Below are 20,217 nucleotides of genomic sequence, written 5' to 3' on the forward strand. Positions count from 1 at the left end.
GGTCGAAGCAAATGGTGGGTGTTTGTCATTTCTAATGTCTGAGTAATCTTCCATTGTGTGCAGGGACCACTCGCCTTCCTTATCCATTCATCTTTCGATGGACACCAAGGCTCCTTCCGTAGTGTGGCTGTTGTGGGTGTTACCACTCTAAACCTCGGGGTGCGGGTGTCACGGCATTTCCCTGCATCTGTACCTTTGGGTCACACCTCCACCAGTGCACCTGCTGGATCGCAGGGCAGATCGGTTGTTACCTCTCTGAAGCACCTGCACACGGTTTTCCACTGAGGCTCAGGGAGGGTGCCGAACCCTTCCGCATGCGCTCACAGGGGTTTGGATGCAGGCACCGTCCACCGTCAGGGCACGGCCTTGGGGCGGTGGCTTTAGGGCCTGGGTTGCTGTGCCCCAGGAACCCCGCGAAGGTCCTTGGCTCTTCCTTCTCCCCCTTCCGCCCCCTCCCCCTCCACCCCTACCCCCCTTACTCCCTTACTCCTTCCGCCCCTGCCCCCCTTCCCTCTTCCCCCTTCCCAATCTCCCCAGGCTTGCCGGGAGCACGCCAGCCCCCCCTTGGTCCCTATCAGGTGAGTATGGCTATTTCTGAAATTTTTGAATTTTGAAAGCATTCTCCTTTCACCACATCCTCTCCAACATTTGTTGTTTCCTGTCTGGTTTTTTGTTCCCCATTCTCACCAGTGTGAGGTGGTATCTCATTGTGCTTTCGATCTGTATTTCCGTGACCCCGGTGATGTGGAGCATTGTCTCGTGTGCTTGTTGACCATGTCTATGTCTTCCTGTGTGACATTTCTGTTCGTGTCTTTTGCCCATTTCAGGGTTGGACTCCTGGTTTCTTTGCTGTTGAGTTGAATAAGTTCTTTAGAGATCTTGGATAACTCACGCTTTATCTGACAGGTCATTTGCAAATATCTTCTTCCATTCTGGAGGTTTGTCTTTTAGTTTTGTTGAGTGTTTCTTTTGCTGTGCGGAAGATTCTCATCTTGATGAATGATTCATTTTGGTCTTGTTTCTGTGGCCTTCATGGATGTATCTTGCAAGAAGTTGCTGTGGCCAAGTTCAAACAGGGTGTTGCCTGTGTTCTCCCCTAGAAGTTTGATGGAATCTTGTCTCACATTTACATCCTTCATCCATTTTGAGTTTTATCTTTGTGTACGGTGTGAGAGAATGGTCCAGTTTTATTCTTCTGCGTGTGGCTGTCCAACATTCCCAGCAGCCTTTAGTGAAGAGACTGTCTTTTTTCCAGTGGATGGTCTTTCCTGCTTGGTCGAATATATGGTCTTGACAATAGAGTTGAGGGTCCACTTCTGGATTTCTCTCTTCTGTCCCATTGATCTGTGTGTCTGTTTTTGTGCCTGTACCACACTGTCTTTGATGAGCACAGGTTTGTAGCACAACCTGAAATCCGGCATTGTGATGCCGCCAGCTGTGGTTTTCTTTTCTAATATTGCTCTCGCCATTTGGGGTCTTTTCTGATTCCACACTAATCTTCCGATGATTTGTTCCAACTCTCTGAAGAGAGCCCGTGATATTTCTGATGATAGGGATTGTGTTCCATGTGTAAATTGCCCTGGGTCACGTGGACATTTTCCCAGTATATGAATTCTTCCAATCCAGGAGCATGGAGTAGTTTTCCATCTCTTTGTGTCTTCCTCAATTTCTTTCAGATGTGTTCTGTAGTTTTTTGGGTAGAGATCCTTTACCTCTCTGGTTAGGTGTATTCCTAGGTACCTCATGCTTTTGGGTGCAATTGTAAATGTTACTGACTCTTTCATTTCTCTATCTTCGGTCTCATCGTTGGCATAGAGAGAGGCCACTGATTTCTGGGCATTGATTCAGTATCCTGCCACACTGCTGAACTTGCTGTAGGAGTTCCAGCAATCTTGGGGAAGAGTCTTTTGGGTTTTCCAGGTACGGTATCATGTCATCGGCGAAGAGGGAGAGTTTGACTACTTCTTTGCCGATTTGAATGCCTTTTATTTCTTTCTGTCGCTTGATTGCTGAGGCCGTGACGTCTAGTAGTATGTGAGTAGCCATGGTGAGAGTGGACATCGCTGTCTCTCGTTCCCAATCTTCAGGGAAAGGCTCCCAGTGTTTCCACATTGAGGATGATAATTTGCTGAGGGCTTTACTTTCCGTAGATGGCTTTGGAGATGCTGGGAACGTTCCCTCTATCCCTGTACTCTGAAGCGTTTGGATCAGGAATGGATGCCGTATTTGTCAAATGCTTTCTCTGCATCTCTTGAGAGGATCGTCTGGTTCTTGTTTCTTCTCTTGCAGATCTGCTAAGTCACGTGGCGTGCTTTCCAAGTGTTGAACCAGCCTTGCATCCCTGGTATAAATTCCACCTGGTCATGGTGAGTAACTTCTTAATGTACCGTTGGATCCCATCGGCTCGTGTCTTGAGAATATTTGCATCCGTGTTCGTGAGGACTGTCGGTCTATAACTCTCCTTTTTTGGTGGGATCTTTGTCTGCTTTTGGACTTAAGGTGATGGTGGCCTCCAAGAACGAGTTTGGAAGCATTCCATCTATCTTTCGGAACCACTTTAGTAGTAATAGGTACGGTTTCTTCTTTAAACGTTTGATAGCATTCCCCAGGGAAGCCATCTGGCCCTGGACTTTTGTGTCTTGGGAGATCTTTGATGATGACTGCTTCAGTTTCCTCCCTGGATATTGGCCTGTTCAGGTTTTCTGTGTCTTCCTGTTCCGGTTTTGGTAGTTTGTGGTTTTCCGGAAATGCGTCAGTTTCTACTCGATTGCCCAATTTATTGGTGTATAGCTGCTCAGGATGAGTTTTAAAGATCGTTTGTATTTCCTTGGTGGTGGTGGTGATCTCTCCTTTCTCATTCATGATTTTATTTTATTTTATTTTTTTATTTTCATTTTTTAATAATAAATTTATTTTTTATTGTTGTTCAATTTGCCAACATACAGAATAACACCCAGTGCTCATCCCGTCAAGTGCCCCGCTCAGTGCCTGTCACCCATTCACCCCCACCCCCCACTCTCCTCCCCTTCCACCACCCCTAGTTTGTTTCCCAGAGTTAGGAGTCTTTATGTTTTGTCTCCCTTTCTGATGTTTCCCACACATTTCTTCTCCCTTCCCTTTTACTCCCTTTCACTATTATTTATATTCCCCAAATGAATGAGACCATATAATGTTTGTCCTTCTCCGATTGACTTATTTCACTCAGCATAATACCCTCCAGTTCCATCCACGTTGAAGCAAATGGTGGGTATCTGTCATTTCTAATGGCTGAGTAATATTCCATTGTATACATAAACCACATCTTCTTTATCCATTCATCTTTCGATGGACACCAAGGCTCCTTCCACAGTTTGGGTATTGTGGACATTGCTGCTAGAAACATCAGGTTGCAGGTGTCCCGGCGTTTCATTGCTTCTGTATCTTTGGGGTAATATTGTATTATAATCAATTAATTAATTTTTGTTGTGTTGTTTATATATATACATTTATATATATAGTTTATATTTTTATTAAGTGTTTTATATGTTTGGTTGCTCCCACATTGGGTGCATAAATATTTATAGTGGTTAGATCTTCTTGTTGGATTGTCTCCTTTATTATCATATGGTGTCATATCCTTCTTTGTCTCTTGTTAATCTTTGTTTTAACATCTAGTTTATCTGATCTGAGTATTGCTACTCCAACTTTCTTCTGACATCCGTCTGTGTGATAAATATTTCTGCGTCACCCCACTTTCAATGTGCAGGTGTCTTCACATCTCAAATAAGTATGTTGTAGGTACTATAGAGTTGGATCTAGTTTGTTTGTTTTTGTCCATTCTGACACCCTATGTATTTTGATTTGAGCATTTAGTCCATTTACATTCAAAGTAATTATTCATAAATATTTATTTAGTGCCATTTTATTACTTGTTTTGTCATTGTTTCTGGAGATTTCTCTGGTCCTTTCTTGTCTTTGTTACTTTTAGTCTTTCCTTCCCGCTCAAGGAGAGCCCTCTAATATTTATTTTTTTTAATTGAAGTTTGACTTGCCCACATATAGTATAACACCCAGTGCTTATCCTGTCATGTGCCCCCCTCAGTGCCCATCACCCAGTCACCCCATCCCCCTCCCTGCCCACCTCCTCATCTGCAACCCTTTGTTCATTTCCCAGGGTTAGAAGTCTCTCATGTTTTGCCACCCTCTCTAATTTTTTCCAGTCATTTTCTCTCCTTTCCCCTATAATTCCTTTCACTGTTTCTTTTATTCCCTGTATGAGTGAAACCATATAATGATTATCCTTCTCAAATTGACTTACTTCACTCAGCATAATACCCTCCAGTTCCATCCACATTGAAGCAAATGGTGAGCATTCTTCCTTTCTAATATTTTTTGAAGGGCTGTCTAGTAATCATGAACTCCTGTAGTTTTTGTTCTGTGTCCTTCTCAGCCTATTGATAGTGATATTATTAGCTTGGAATGCCTGAGGCACTCACCTGGGCCCCCACTACCTATGGCAAGTCCCCACAGACATTTTCCCATCGAGAGCCAATATTGTGGTTGGCATGGCCCTTGTGGCTCTTATTATTATTGGAAGATGTATCTCAGCAACAACTATCAAGGGACTTTGAAAAAAGAAATTTATTACTCAGAGATCTTGGAAGGCATATGGCATGCCCAAGAGCCATCAAGCAAGGTGTCAGATAGAGATTACAGACCTGGGTACTCTCCTTACTGAGATTGAGGGTAGGCTACCTAGGATTTCTTGGCTTTACTCTTTACTCATAAATTTAAAACAGAGCAGGAATTAGGGCACAAGAGGTGATAGCAGAGTTCCTTAAGTGGTCAATAATCTAGATTGCCAAGGACTTTCTAAAAAGGAAACTCAGATGGGACACCCTGGTTCCTTTTCTTATCTAGTTGTTTTAGCAGTAGTTGTATCATATAGCTGGCAATATGTTTATTCAAAATAGATGTCTTGGAAATGTATGCCTCAGCAATCAAAAGCTGATTTTCAGGCACTTACACTACAAAAACCTTGTTGAATCTTCTTTCAGAATGTATCTAGAATATTACCATTTTTACCATCCCCATAGCCTTGATCCAAGCCTACCCCATTTCTCACCTGTAGAACCACAGTGGCCCTAACCAGTCTGGGTTCCCTGGAGGCTCCTCTAACTGAGTAGCCAGAGTTAACATGTCCTATCTCATCCCTCCCAGGTTCAGAATCCTCCATTACCTCACTCAGCACCAAAACCAAAGCCTGTATGACCAGACCAAACCTGGTCTTCTTCCTTGTGCTGCCTCCTTCCTTCCTCACCTCCTTGTTCTTCTCTTGGTTCTTCTAGAAGTTCACCTAGTCACTCACCTCCCTGCTCACCACACTACAGCCCCAGATGGTTTTTTCACCCTTCTTGAGCACCAGCCTTAGCCTTCCACTCAAAGCCTTTGCACTGACTGTTCCCTCTTCCTGGATGTTCCCTCCCCACACAACTGGGGCGTCCCTCTTTCCCTCTCCTCAGGCCCTTCTCCCACCTCACTGAGGACTTACTGAAAGTCACCCTGATCAAAATCCTGACTGCCTCCCCCAACAGCTTCTGATATACCCGCCCCTGTTTTTCTGATGTAACATACCACACATTATAGTTGTTTAATTAATGTAAACTCTAACCAGAATGGAAGTTACAGAAAGGCAGGGAATTTTGTTCACTACTCTAGCCCTAACACTCAGAACAGTGCCTGCCACAACTGGAAAGTACCAGTTAGGTTGGTGAATAAATGCACAGAAAGATGGATGGATGAATAAATGGAAATAAAACTTGACTTAATTAGTGGTTACACCATAATGACCACAAGATGGAGACATTCTTTAATATAAATTCATCCCTACTTTTCCCTTCTGTTTGTTTCCCCATCCTGATAGTACTTCACTGCCTCTTTTACCTACACACATGCCTGGGTTTTACTCTCCGTGTGTGTGTGTGTGTGTGTGTGTGTGTGTGTGTGTGTGTGTGTTCTCTCTTTTGAATTTTGTGTCCCCTCTTGGCCACTTGTGTACTCCTCTGTCTACAGAGGCTCTGTTTGCAGGATGGAAGAAACAGGTTAGAACTGAAACAGATACCTCATTTATTTTTGTTTAGCCTACTGAATTTTAAAAATTTCTTTAATAGATTTTTTGCGTGTGTTTTAAATGGAAAAATAGCATGTTTGCATTTTGTATTCACGTATTTTTATGAAGCTAAATTGATTTACTTTTGGCTTCTGTGCCCTGTATAAAGTGCTGAGGTAGTGGGTCTGAATGAAATAACAGTACAAATCCAAAGATGTGCTTTTTCTTTTGGACCAAACTAGTTCCTTCTCATGTGGTTTCATCTTCAGAGGTGGCCAAGTCTTTCTTGGAGGAAAATGCTTCACTTCCCCGCTCAGGTAGCGCCTGGGGAGCTCAAGTCTCATTGACTTTTCCTCCTTAACACTGACTCAATGTCACATAGGCAATGGGTCTGCTATCATTTATGCAGAAACCTGTTTGACATTTCCTTACCTGGGATGAAACCCTATAAATTATAACTCACTTCTTCTTCTTCCTCCTCCTCTTCCTCCTCCTTTTTTTATAGTCTTCGTTTCTATTTCAATTCCAGTTAGTTAATATACAGTGTAATACGTGTTTCAGGAGTAGAATTTAGTGGTTCATCACTTACACACAATACCCCATGCTCTTAATAACAAGTGCCCCCTTTAATACCCATCACCTATTTAACCCATCCCCACCTACCCACCTCCTTCCAGCAACCCTCAGTTTGTTCTTCATAGTTAACATTCATTTTTATGGTTTCCCTCTCTTTCCCCCCATGTTCATGTGTATTCTTTCTTAAGTTCCACATATAAGTGAAATCATAGTATTTGTCTTTATCTGACTTATTTCACTTAGCATAATAGGTTCTAGCTCCACCCATGCTGCTGCAGATAGCAAGATTTCACTCTATTTGATAGCTGAGTAATATTTTATATATATAATTATATATATATTGCTGCTTCTTTATCCATTCATCTGTCAATGGACATTAAGGCTCTTTCCATAGTTTGGCTATTGTGGATGTTGCTGCTATAAACATTAGGGTGCATGTATCCCTTTGAATCAGTATTTTGTACACTTTCAGTAAATACCTGCTAGTGTAACTGGTGGGTCATAGGGTAGTTCTATTTTTAACTTCTTGAGGAACCTTTATACTGTTTTACAGAGTGGCTGCACCAGTTTGTATTCCCACCAACATTGTAAAAGGGTTTCCCTTTCCCCACACCTGTTGTTTCCTGTCTTGTTAATTTAAGCCATTCTGACATGTGAGGTACTATCTCATCATGGTTTTGATTTGTATTTCCCTGATGACGAGTGATGGTGAGGATCTTCTCATGTGTCTATTAATCATCTATATTTATTCTTTGGAAAAGTGTCTATTCGTGCCCTCTGCCCGTTTCTTAACTGGATTATTTATTTTTTGGGTGTTGAATTTGATAAATCATTTGCAGATTTGATACGAACCCTTTGTCAGATACGTCATTTACAAACATCTTCCCCCATTCTATAGGGTGCCTTTTAGTTTTGTTGACTGGTTCCTTCACTGTGCAGACACTTTTTATCCTGATGAAGTGTCAGTTGTTCAGTTTTGATTTTGTTTCCCTTGCCTCCAGAGACCTGTCCACTAAGAAGTTGCTAAGACCAAGGTCAATGAGTTTTCTGTCTGTGTTCTTCTCTAGGATTTTAATGGTTTCCTGTCTCACATTTATTTTTTTTATAAATTTATTTTTTTATTGGTGTTCAATTTGCCAGCATATCGAATAACACCCAGTGCTCATCCCGTCAAGTGCCCACCTCAGTGCCTGTCACCTGTCTCACATTTAGATCTTTCATCCATTTGAACTTATTTTTGTGTATGGTGTAAGAAAGTGGTTCAGTTCCATTCTTTTGCATGCAGCTGTCCAGTTCCCTCAACACCATTTGTTGAAGAGACCGTCTTTCTCCCATTGGATATTCTTTCCTGCTTTGTTGAAGATAAGTTGACTATCAAGTTGTGGGTCAATTTTGGAGTTCTCTATTCTGGTCCACTGTCTGTTTTTGTGCCAGTACCATACTGTCTTGATGATCACAGCTTTGTAATACAGCTTGAATTCTGGAATCTCAATGCCTCCAGCTTTGCTTTTCTTTTTCAAGATCGTTTTGTCTATTCAGGGTCCTTTGTGGTTCCATAGGAATTTTAGGGTTATTTGTTCCAGCTCTGTGAAACATGCTGGTGATATTTTGATAGGGATTGCACTAAATGTGTAAATTACTGTGGATAGCATAAACATTTTAACAATGTTTGTTTTTACACTCCTTGAGCATGGAATGTTTTTCCATTTCTTTGTGTCCTCTTCAATTTCTTTCATAAGTGTTCTGTAGTTTTCAGAATGCTGATGATCCCTAGGAATCTTATGTTCTTTCGGAGGCCCCTGACCTCATGGAATCTCTCTCCTGAGATGCAGATGCTGCTCTCTAGCCCCATATTCTTACCCACAGAATATAGTGATCAATTGGCTGCCACACCCATGAATGACTGCCGTGCTCTCTTGGAGGTATGACTGTTGCTTATTCCAGAAGAGAATGAAGTTCAGGGAAAGAGTAGCAAAACAGGGAAATAATCAGTAGAAAAATGAAAGGAAAATTGGGGAAAAGAAATGGGAAGGTACTGGGCATAGATGAGAAGGATGCAGAGAAGAAAAAGAATAATGGGTTATACCTATTAAGTATACACTGTGTATTGACACTGTGCCAACCACTTCATACGGGAGCAATAGTTGAAAAGTTTTTCTCAATGCCTAAAGTCATTTACTCTATAACCCTTTGCTATGGGTTGAGTTGTGTTCTGCCAAAATTAATATGTTGGAGTTCTAGTCTTCAATACCTCAGAACTTTACTGTATTTGGAGACATAGCCTTTTAGGATGAGGTCACTATAGTGGGCCCTGATCCAATCAGACTGATATCCTTATAATGATTGGGACACAGACACTGCCTTAGTCCATCTGAACTGTTACAACCAGATAACACACAACCGATGGCTTATAAACAATGGAAATTTATTTCTCACAGTTTTGGAGCCTGGAAGACCAAGACCAAGCTCCAGACTTGGACCAGCAGACTCAATGTCTGTTAAGGATTCTCTTCCAGGTTCATAGACAGCCATCTCATTGTGTCCTCACACAGTGGAAGGGGCAAGGGAGCTCTGTGGAGCCTCTTCTATAAGGGCACTGATGCTATTCATGAGGGTGGCAAGCTTTGAAAGTCCCCACTATCCAATACCATTGCTTGGGGGTAGGGTGCACAAACATCCAATATATAGCAGACACATGTAGAGGAAGGATCATGTGAAGACACAGGGAGAAGACAGCCCAAGAGAGAGACCTCAGAAGACAACAGTGTTGATGGCACCCTGGTCTCAAACTTCCAGCTTCCAAAACTGAGAAAAGTAATTTTTTATTGCTTAAGCCACCTTGTTCATGTTACTTTGTTGTGGTAGTCCAAGCTGACTGATGTGTCCAGGACTTGGTTATTGGTTGAGAGGCAGGATGGCACAGAGAATAAAGTCCCAGATTGTAAATTGACAATTTGGGTTAGAGTCTCCATCCTGTTGCCACTTTTTCTTTGTAAAACGTATGTGGTGGTAACAGCAACACCAGCCCACTTGAGCTGATGTGACCTCCTTGGAGTTGAATCAGCACAGGATTTCCCATTATTACCCTAAGGGTTTCCTTATCAAAGGTCTCCTGTGTAGGCTCTATTTTGATTTACTGCCTTTCTGGGGACTTTGCTGTTTAACCATTTTTTAGCCTACCATTTCCCCAGTGGGAACTTCACTTTCATACACACTCCTTCCTCAAGCCCTGTCTCAGTTTACCACCTTTGTGTACCAGTTTTGACTCTACTTCCTTTTTCCTCCCTGAATTTTCCTGCCCCTCTGATTATTTGTGCTTAGAATTCCATGCAGTTACATGCAATCCTTTCATCATTCTCTGTGTATTAGCTCCTTATCCCTGAGGGAGAACCCTGTGTCTTTTGCAGTTTCCATCACTGTGCTGAGCACACAGTGAGAATATGCATAAAACGAGTCCTGGACATATAAACTCTGCACGCTGCCTGCTCAAAAGCCCAGGGAAGAGAAAATGGAGACATAGTCCCAAGGAGAAAGCCACAGTCTATGTAGATTTCAGGCTCAGATAAGCTTATAGAGTGCGAGGGCCCCAGCACGATACAGACAACAGATTGCTTCCCAGAAGGTCATCATTACGTGTGAGGTATTCTTTTCTTTTATGCAACTTACTGCACCCTGTAGGAAACTGAATTTGGAGAATCAAGAGATCCATATGAGCAGGTATCACGGTGTCCATTGTGTTCAGCACCATGAGGACATCATAGTTTGGATCCTGTAAGGGTTATTCCTGACCCCTGCTTCCTCATGGCATCACATGAAGAATGGTTGTGACTGCCCCTGACTTGTGGGACACAGCCTGAGATGCTATCTAATATTTCCTTACTTATTACTTGGGTTGAAGAAAGAATCCATTAGATGAATGAATAAGATTTTTTTAAAATATATTTAATTTATTTTTTTATTCATGAGAGACACAGAAAGAGAGAGAGAGAGAGGCAGAGACACAGGCAGAGGTAAAAGCAGGCTCCATGCAGGGATCCTGATGTAGGACTAGATCCCAGGATTCCAGGATCACTCCCTGCGCCAAACGCAGGTGCCAACCACTGAGCCACCCAGAGACCCCCCTTCAATAAGATTTTTTTTAACCTGAGTTACTAATAAAGATTACAAACATACTTAAGGAAATATCAGCAACTTAATTCTGCAATGTCTGGAGAATGTTGGGGAGGGGAGACATCAGAGGACTCCAACTTTTTCAGGTTTGTAGAATTATGAGCTTGGAAGTGTGCAAACTTCAAAGCAAGACTTTGAGCAAGAAGGGACCAGTCAAGATTGATGAGGTGATGAACATCAGTGGGGATCTCCATTGCTTTGTTCTGTACAGTTGGTACGGATTTTTATGTTATTCAATATACTTATATTCCTCAAGTTGAGGACAGTTTCAGTAGCACAACCCATGGCAAAAATCATAAATATTGGACTATCTGCCAAAAGAAAAATCCAAGAGTTAGTCTTCTCTCTTATCTTGTTTCCCCTCTTCACCCACGTCCTATCCTATCTGCCTCCCTTGGGGAAGAAAAGGGTACACAGAATGCCCCAGAATTCCCCTCTGCCTTCTGTGAAAGAAGCAAGAACCACAGCTCCATCTCTGTCCAGGGACCAAGCCTTAGTTCCCTTTGGGCCCGACATCTCAGTTTAGGATGAATCCCAAAGGGCCCCTGCTGTGTCAGATGCATAGCTGAGATTGGAGTCTGTACCTTCTGACGAGGCGAGAGATAGTTGGAAGAGAGGAAAAAGCCTGAGGTCAGAACTCATGTATTCACCTAAACAGCCCCTTGGTACCTGTTGTTTTCTATCTGAATGGCATCTGTGCATCTTATTACAAGTCCATACTTTTCTCCTCCTCAGGAAAATGGCAAGTCCTTCTGCAGATTTCAGAATCATATCATGCTTATTCATGGGGATTGGGTAATAGCAATAATGGTAGTGATGAAAAAAACCAGAACTGAGGTATCACCCTCTTTGTTGAAGAGGGTGATGGCCAATGACCCAAGTTCCCATTCGAGGAGATCATGATATGACATGTTCCCAAGTGTCAGACTTTCCTGTGGAAAGCAGTTGTGTTCTCTTCATCTTCCCTCTCCTCTCCTCGTCCTCTCCTCTCCCCCTTCTCTCTTCTGACAGATGGCTCCCTCCAAACTTTGGAGAGTGAACTAGGACTTGGCCCTGTATCAGCCTTTGCTGTACATAGTAGTTAGTCTCTAGGATGGCCTGCGATCTCTTAGTATTCATGTCCTTGTATACTCTTCTCCCATGTTGTATCAGAGTTGATCTGTGCAACCAACAGGATACAACAGAAGTGAAGAAATGTTCCTTCTGATATTTGATTACTTTGAAACTGTAGTATCTCCTTCCTCCCTCCCTCTTCTCCTCCTCTTCTCCCTCTGTCATCATTTGCCCTGAGAAATGCCAGTTAGTGCTCTTCCTCCCTCCCTCCATCTCTCTTATCTCTCTTCTCTCTTCTCTTCTCTTCTCTTCTCTCTATCTCTCTCTCTCTCTCTCTCTCTCTCATCACTTGCTGTGGGGGAATACATTATAAGGACATCCAGGCAGCCCACACAGAGACCCATGTAGAGAAGAACCAAGCCTGACAACTACATGGGTGATCTTGGAAGCAGGTCTTCCTGGTGACAGGCCCTGCTGACAGCTAGATTACAACTTCATGAGAAACTCAGCCAGAAGCACTTAGCTAGGCCACTTCCAAACTCCTGACCCTCAGATGCCATGAAATAATAAATGCTCATTGTTTTAAACTGCCAAGTTTTGGAGTAATGATTACACAGCAAAGATAACTAGCACAGATATATCCTTTGAGAAAATGAACACCAAGAATCCTGTGGAAATAGTTGTACCTATGCCAATAACTTCCACACGCTTTGTCTCTGTACCAGTGCAGGCAAGAAGAACTGGGTCGCAGGAAACATCATACACGTTGTAGCAGGCAGGACACTTAATGCCATTGGGTACTGAGGATTCCTGAGGCACTGAATGAAGAAAGAAAATTTTCATCTCAAAGAGTAAGCCATAAAAGGAGCTCAGAGAATTTATTATCCCCCAACCAAGATCATGCTTATTCCATGATTCCTCCACCCAAAATCAAAATTATTTAAAACTAAGATGGCATGGAGGGTGTGTGTGTGTGTGTGTGTGTGTGTGTGTGTGTGTGTGTGTGTGTGGAGGGGAGTAGGTATTAAGTGGAAAGATAGAGGATCTTATAGGAATTTGGTTTATTTGCTTCTTTCATGAATTGATCCTTTGCCCTGGCTGGAGAAAAATGCTTAGATGCCAGAAGGTAACTTGTGGTCTTAAAAAATACTGGTAAGAAATTTTATCATTTCAAGTTTCACATCTAAGTCTTTAATACATTTTTAGCTTATTTCTGTGAATGGCATAAAAAAGTGGTCTGGTTTCATGCTTTTGTATACATGTAGCTGCCCAGTTTTCCCAGCACATTTTTGGGAGAGACTGCCTTTTCCCCCATTGTATATTCTTCTCTCCTTTGCCATAGATAAATTGACCATACAAGCATGGGTTTATTTCTGCATTCTCTCTTCTGTTCCATTGATCTATGTGTCTGTTTTTGTGCCAGTACCATACTGTTTTGATCACTACAGCTCTGTAGTGTATCTTGAAATCTGGGATTGTGATACTTTGAGCTTTATTCCCTCAGGATTGCTTTGGCTACTCAGTCTTTTGTGGTGCAAATTTTACTTTTATTTTCTCTAGTTCTGTAAAAAATACTGTTGTATTTTGATAGGAATTGCATATCTGTAGATTGCTTGGGTAGTATGGACATTTTGACAATACTCGTTCTTCCAGTCCATAACCAAACATTGGAAGTAATTTCACATCATCCGTAGACACATTTTTCTTTATATATCTCCTTTAGCAAAGGAAATAAAACAAAAATAAACTACTGGGACTACACCAAAATAAAAAGCTTTTGCATAGCAAAGAAAATCACCAACAAAATAAAAAGGCAACCTACTGAATGAAGAAAGATATTTGCAAATTATATATATCTTTTAAATATATAATTAAATATATAAATAATATATAACTTATAAAAAATAAAATATATAAATAATATAAACACTAATAAAAATTATATATAAATAATATTCTAAATATATAAAGAGCTTATACAACTCAATACCAAAAAAGCCCCACGAATAATCCAATTAAAAAATGGGCATGGAGGGATCCCTGGGTGGCGCAGTGGTTTGGCGCCTGCCTTTGGCCCAGGGCGCGATCCTGGAGACCCGGGATCGAATCCCACTTCGGGCTCCCGGTGCATGGAGCCTGCTTCTCCCTCTGCCTATGTCTCTGCCTCTCTCTCTCTCTCACTGTGTGCCTATCATGAATAAATAAAAATTAAAAAAAATGGGCATGGAAAAAAAAAATGGGCATGGGACCTGAATAGACATTTTTCCAAGAAAGATATATAGATGGCCAACGGACACATAAAAAAAGATTCTCAACATCACTAATCATCAGGAAAATGCAAGTTCAAACTATAATGAGATATCACTTTATGCCTGTCAGAATGGCTAAAATAAAAAACATAGGAAATAACAATTATTTGTGAGGGTGCAGAGAAAATGGAATCTTTGTGTGCTGTTGGTAGGAATGCAAATTGGGGATAGCCACTGTGGAAAACAGTATGGAGGTTCCTCAAAAAAATAAAAATGGAAATTCCATATGATCCCATAATTTCATTACTGGGGTATTTACCCAAAGAAAATGAAAAACACTAATTTGAAAAGATATATGCACCCCTATGTTTATTGTAGAATTATTTGCAATAGCTGATATATGAAAAAAACAACCCGGGTGTCCATGGACTGAAGAATGGATAAAGAACACGTGATATGTATGTGTGTGTGTGTGTATGAATAAATAAATTTATTTATTCATTAGAGACACAGAGAAAGAGAGGCAGAGATATAGGCAGAGGGAGAAGCAGGCTCCCTTCAGGGAGCCCAGTATGGGACTCAATCCTGGGACCCCAGGATCACAACCTGAGCCAAAATCAGATGCTTAAGCACTGAGCCACCCAGGCGTGTCTATACAAGAGGATATTACACAACCATAAAAACGGATGAGATCTTTCCATTTCAAATAACATGGATGGATTTAGAGCATAAATGCTAAGTGAAATAAGGCAGTCAAGGAAAAATAAATATCTATCATGTGATTTCACTCATATATAGAATTTTAAAAATGAAACAAATTAGCAAACAAAGGTTTTTAAAAAGGCAAACAAAAACCACTCTTAAATAGCATAAACTGATGGTTGCTAGCAGGTAGGTGGGTGGAAGATGGATTATATAGGTGAAAGAGATTAAGAGTACATTTATCTTGATGAGCCCCGAGCAATATATAGAATTGTTGAATCGCTGTATTGTACACCTGAAACTAATATAATACTGTATGTTAATTATACTTCAATAAAAAAATACTGTTGAGAGAGTTAAGAAATAAATAGGCAAGGACAAACACTTTTCAACTGGAATGGAAAAGCAAACAATTTAAACCTACAAACTCATACTTAGTGTAAATCCTGAGGACCCATCCCAGCCGCCCAGCTGCCATTCAGTCTTCCTTAAAAGAAGGGCTTGTGCCTATCCCTTCACAGGAAGGAAAGACAGTCAGTGAGGAAAATCAATAGGCAGCTCAGAAGCAGAGAGACAGGTCGTAGGAAGGTACTTAGAAGACAGACATAAGGGATCCCTGGGTGGCGCAGCGGTTTGGCGCCTGCCTTTGGCCCAGGGCGCAATCCTGGAGACCTAGGATCGAGTTCCACGTCGGGCTCCCGGTGCATGGAGCCTGCTTCTCCCTCTGCCTGTGTCTCTGCCTCTCTCTCTCTCTCTCTCTCTCTCTCTGTATGACTATCATAAATAAATAAATTAAAAAAAATTAAAAAAAAGACAGACATAAGACAATGGATTGGGATAAAGGATGGGAAGGGAGGGAGAGCAGAGATGTGTTGGCACTCACCTTGGAAGTCCCCTTGGTTATAGAGCTCATCTTGGCAGCACTGGTAGTTTTACCCGAATGTTTTATTATCTCCTAGTGTTGCTGAGAAGGTCCTTGGGACACACTTGCTTGAAGAACAACCTTCTCCTCAACATATTGTAAGAGCTTCCCTGTACAGAAGCAAACCCCAGAAGGAATTTCCCCTTTGAATCATAGAGAGAGCGATGCCCAAATGGGCTACCATTATTAAAGGATTCTGTGCTTCAAATCCTTTTGTCTTTAGTCTTTCCACTTCTCAAGGAGCCCTTCTGCATTGGTCCATGGAATAAACCAGTGGAGGGATGGTTTGTTAGCACTTGTTAGAATGGGAGTGTCATACTTCAATGAGGTGATGCAGAACAAGGATTGTCCAGTCTTTTTACCAGTGTCTCCCACCCTGCCTCCTCCCACCACCCCACACCCCCAGGTCTATCTGGGTAGAATTCAACATAAGAAAGTAGGGTAAAATAGAAGATGCACAGGAAAGCTCCAGCTGGCACCAACATCAGCACTTGTCTGATCTAATCTCTGATTCCTCAGATGAAGAATCTGAGGCTCAGAGAAATGCAAAACTTGGCTAAAGTTGACTGAGAGGTGATGTGGGTCTCCTAATTTTGTCTCGTGCCTGTTGCCTCCACCACCAACTGCTCTCAACATCAGGAGAACCACAGAAAACTAGCTCTATCTGTTGCTGCCCTACCTCCCCAGTTCTTAGAGGAATAGCCAAGGGCTTGCTCGTGAAAAGAAACAGGGTCTGAGAGAATGTATTAGTATCTTCAGAGATTCACTGACACAGTTAGGGTAGAGTATACTTCCTTGTCTCACTGACAATAGACATGGTCATATGATTTGCTCTGAATACTAAAATGTGAGCAGAAATGTGTATTCTATGTTCCAGCAGAAGCTAGGGTATACTTGGAGTATGGTTCTCTCTATCTCTCTTCATTTTTTTATTGTGGTACAATGCATATAAGGTAAAAAAATACTATCTTAAAAATTTTTAAAGATTTTACTTATTTATTCATGAGACACACACACACAGAGAGAGAGAGAGAGACAGGCAGAGATACAGGCAAAGGGAGAAGGAGGCTCCATGCAGGGAGTCCAATGTGGGGCTTGATACTGGGACTTCAGGATTATGCCCTGAGCCAAAGGCAGATGCTCAACAGCTGAGCCACCCAGGCGTCCCTATATTAAACATTTTTAATTGCACAGTTCAGTGGTGTTAATCTCCATGCTCTTTCTTCCCTCCACCATGACACCCAGCAATTCTTTAGAAAGCATCTTCTCCATCAACTTGAGTCCCAGGTTAATATGATTTAGAGTAGACATGCGGCTGACCCAGATGGTGTGAGCAAGAAATAAATCTTTAATTTTGTAGCTTCTGACACCTTGGAGTCACTTGGTATAGCAGCGGTACTTAGCCTCTTAGTACTTAGCAGTACTTAGCCTGGCTGATACCAGGATAACACATGGCTGTCATCTCTAACTTGCTGTCCACCCTGCAGGCTAAAGACCATGAAGTTTCCATGCAATAGCATCTGACTTACAACTAAGTAGAAGAAAGTGTTTCTAGCTTCTAAAATCTCAAGGTGAAGGATGCAGACCGAGAATAAAAACATCTGAAAGCAAGGGCAAATGTATACAACTGAACATGTGCTTTCATTGGCACAGGGCATGCTCAAATGGCCTGATCTTCTGCCTTGTTGAGAATGGATTTTCCTCGGATGTGAGTCTTTGAAACAGGGTGTCACAGCCAACTTTCTCATTCTAAAGAGAAAGATAGAAATGAAGAGAAGCCAGGGCAGAGGGAAACATTAGTTCTTCAGTCACTGACTATCATTTCAGGCAGGGAATTTTTATTACTGTCTACCCCTAAAAACACGTAGGAAGACACAGACCAAAGAGATGTGATGGTGTCAAGTTGTCCACCCCCAGCCTGGGGCCACCCAATGCTTGCACAATCCCTGGTAGCCTGCCACCCAAGAGTACAGGTTCTTTGAGTGACCAAGCCCTCTGGTCACTGGGCTTGACAAGGGACAGATGGTGTTTGTACTTCTTCCAAGGATAGACTATGTCATGCTTAGGCGGAGGAGGAAATAAAAGCTTCATAAACACACTCAAGCCCTCTTTATGGTATTCACTTATATACCTGGCAGATGTCCAACTCATCAAAATTCCACCCTTTTCTGAACATGTCAAATGACCAAAGTTAGGTCGAAGTTTGAGAAGGCAGAGAAGGGTCTGGAAGTGATAGAATTGGGTTGAGCACAGGCAGTGTTCATGGTGGAACCCACCCTGGAGAAAGACAACCAGTTACTCATTTCCCCCTCAATTTCTGGCCCTTGATGTACTCACCAATATCTATCATATCCCTTCTAAGAACCTGGGCCTAAGGGAAGTATAAAAGCTTACAGTTTTTTTTTTACCTGGATTCTGGAGCCAGAGTGCCTAGGCTCAAAGCACCTAGAACAATGCTAGCATGACTAGATTTGAATAAAGTTTAGCTATAGCTGCTGCTATAATGCTCTCACTCGTCACTTTTCATAGAGCTCGTAATTCAAGAGCACAGATAGGCAGCATTTTTCTGAACCTGAGGCTTGGAAGATAAATGGGATTCAGGTAAGATTCATGTAAGCCTGTGAAAATCCCACTCCCTGAGGCCTAGAGGGAAAATGAAAAGGCAGTTGTCATGTGGAGAAACCACCAATACCAAGAATGAGGGTCCCAACCCTGAATCCCAGATTTTTGGTTATTTCAAGAGGTGGGGATGGAACTCCTCAAAAGCCAGTCTGGAGAGCTAAGAGTAAGGTGTCATCCTGAGGCCCACCACTGTTCATCTGAGACGTGGGCAAGTCAGAGTAAGGATGTACCGGCAGGTGGCCTGATAACAAGAAGTAGGGCTGCAGGTCCTGATGTGCAGGGCATTGTGCACAACATTGTGATGCTCAGACAATCTTGCCAGTAAACCAGGGGAGGTAAAGGTTATGTGCAGGTCTGGGTGGGATTCTTGGCCCAGCATAGGGATGCTTCCCTGAGACCACTGCTCAGTGAGAATCAAGACTCTACATCCAGCTGCCATGGGATCATGAAAGGAAATGACTATAAGAGAGAAAATGTCACCCTAACTACTTCTTACTACCAGCTTAAAGCACTCTTCCCCACTCACTAATTCACAGGACCAGAAGGTATTTTCTAACCCCATACGAACATGTAATGGGCAGAACATATAAGGGTGAATGAAAAAGAGTTAGGATGAAGATATGGAAGTTTTCCAGTTAACAAAATAAGCCTAGAAGTCAAAAACTAGAAAGTTTCATGTGAGGGCTATGAATGAAAGTTTGGACAGGGTGGTGTGTGTGTGAAGGTGTGCAGCAGGGAGGCATCTTGGGTTCAAATTATGAAGGTAACTGTCTTGGTTTCTTAGGACTACCATAACAGAGTGCCACCAACCAGGTAGCTTAAACAACAAAAATGTGTATTCTCACAGTTGTGGCATCTAAAAGTCTGAACATGGAGCCAGCAGGGTTGGCTCCTTCAGGAGGCTGTGGAGAAGATACTGTCCCATGCCTTTGTCCTGGCTTCTGGTGGCTGCAGCAATCTTTGTCACCCCTTGGCTTATAGACACATCACTCTGATCTCTGCCTCCATCTTCACATGGAGTTCCCTTGTGTGTCTCCCTCCTCTTTTTATAGGGATAGGGACACTAGCCGTATTAGGTTGGGGCCCACATTATTTCAGTATGACCTCATTTAACTGATAACATCAGCAATGACCCTATTTCCAAATAAGATCATATTCTCAGGTATCCAGGGCTTAGGACTTCAATATATCTCTTTTGGAGGTGCAATCAAAGTCATAACAGGAACAGAAGCCCTTGGATTCCCCCCTCTCAGTGCCCCATTCCTTCTACCTGGGTCCCTCTAACTTTGTCCTTTCATGTGTCCATCCAAGTGGCTAGCACTGCTCTCCTCAGGGACACTCTTTACTGTCTGAAAGCGGTCCATCTGAGAGTGGAAATTGGGACAGCCACTATGGAAAACAGTAGGAAGGGTCCTCAAGAAACTATAAATAGATGCACTTCTGGATATATAACTTAATGAAACAAAATCACCACCCTGAATATGTCTACACCCCATATTCATCACAGCATTATTCACCATAGCTATCCAATGGTAACAACCTAAGTATCTATCAACAAATGAATGGATGAAGGAATACTATTTGGCCATAAAGAAAATCTTGCCATTTATGACAACATGGATAGACATTGGAGGAATTATGCTAGGTGAAATAAGTCAGAGAATGACGAACACTTATAATCTCACTTACATAATAATTGATAGAAACAGAATAGATTGGTGCTTACCAGAGATAGAGGGAGAGTGTGGGGGCATACTCCTTAGTTTTGTGATCTTGGGGCTAAATTTATCCTTTTCTTTGAAAAACTTGTCATGCCCTGTCTTCCATTTTAAGTA

General features: G+C 42.1%; 2 long non-coding RNA genes across 7 annotated transcripts in view; one reads left to right on the forward strand and one right to left on the reverse strand.

Moving 5' to 3' along the window:
- Positions 1-20,217, forward strand: part of LOC140611747 (uncharacterized) — a 184,041-nt gene that overhangs the window by 60,592 nt on the left and 103,232 nt on the right. For 3 of the 4 annotated variants that reach the window (XR_012012885.1, XR_012012887.1, XR_012012888.1), the window contains one exon: positions 12,613-12,738. The exons of the other annotated variant lie outside the window; for it this stretch is intronic. This is a non-coding gene — a long non-coding RNA (uncharacterized lncRNA). The remainder of the gene's footprint in view (positions 1-12,612; positions 12,739-20,217) is intronic. 4 annotated transcript variants of the gene reach the window in all.
- The window catches only part of LOC140611746 (uncharacterized), a 74,310-nt gene continuing 64,721 nt past the window's right edge, over positions 10,629-20,217 (reverse strand). For 2 of the 3 annotated variants that reach the window (XR_012012883.1, XR_012012882.1), the window contains 2 exons: positions 15,722-15,870; positions 12,447-12,705 (listed from right to left, as the gene is read on the reverse strand). This is a non-coding gene — a long non-coding RNA (uncharacterized lncRNA). Of the gene's footprint in view, positions 11,146-12,446; positions 12,706-15,721; positions 15,871-20,217 lie in introns of those variants that run through there. The other variant, XR_012012884.1, reaches the window with a different exon arrangement.

The sequence above is a fragment of the Canis lupus genome, chromosome 20 (genome assembly GCF_048164855.1).
Source record: "Canis lupus baileyi chromosome 20, mCanLup2.hap1, whole genome shotgun sequence".
Classification (NCBI taxonomy): Eukaryota; Metazoa; Chordata; class Mammalia; order Carnivora; family Canidae; genus Canis; species Canis lupus.